At 44.9% G+C, this 802-nt stretch overlaps 1 protein-coding gene across 1 annotated transcript in view; it reads left to right on the top strand.

The window, feature by feature from the left end:
- The window catches only part of adcy2b (adenylate cyclase 2b (brain)), a 159,618-nt gene that overhangs the window by 49,763 nt on the left and 109,053 nt on the right, over positions 1-802 (top strand). The gene's annotated exons all lie outside the window — the stretch shown is intronic.

Here is an 802-nt window from a genome sequence, read left to right as displayed (position 1 = left end):
ACAAATCTATAGATCTCCTCTCATAGGAGTTAATTATCATGAAGTGTCGTCGGTCTGTTAGCAAAATACCTGAAGAATCACTGAAGAAATATAAATTAAATTCTTAAATTAATCACTGGATGAACATCTACAACTGATTAACTTTTAGTCAACATGATTCAAGATGGCCGCTACAGATAATCAACCTTAGCAAACGATAAAAAGGCTTTAACTCCGACCTTTTTATAGCAATTGAGCTCAGGTTTAGTGTGGTAGTAGCTGAGAGTCCTCCCAAACAGTGACTCTGAGTTGACATCTCACAGTAGCACGTGGCATCATATATAAGGTTATGAGATGACCTATGTGCAAAACTCTGGCCTGAAAGGCAGTGGGTGACCTGCAGTCTGTCGGGGAATGCTAGTCCTATAATTTCATGCGTCTCCCCCCTTCCTCTGAGACCTCAACACTCATCCTCCCCCCAGTAATTTGCCATCATTCACGGTGAACGCAGACTAATTTTACCCTCTTTGTTCTTATTAAATAACAGACGGGCTCCGGCTGCAGTGATGAATTGGTGACTCGGTGAGGCGTGTGTATTTATTACTGCTGAGAGAAGAAGAATGGCAGGAATAAATAAGGAGGGGTGTGAGTTTGGTGCTGGCTGGGTGGATGTGGGTGGGTTGGGTGGGGGTGATGTTGTTGTAAGTGTTCTGACTCTGTCAGCGAGCCGACTGATGCCAGAACAAAAGCAGCGGTGACACTCCCTGAAATGACGCCACACGTTTATCTTTCTGCACAGATCGGGCCACGAGTGGGTGAGCGT

This window comes from Nematolebias whitei, chromosome 19, assembly GCF_014905685.2.
Source record: "Nematolebias whitei isolate Nwh7 chromosome 19, NemWhi1, whole genome shotgun sequence".
In the NCBI taxonomy this organism is placed as follows: domain Eukaryota; kingdom Metazoa; phylum Chordata; class Actinopteri; order Cyprinodontiformes; family Rivulidae; genus Nematolebias; species Nematolebias whitei.
Note: the sequence above shows the minus strand (reverse complement) of the source record. Positions and strands in the feature narration are given on the sequence as shown.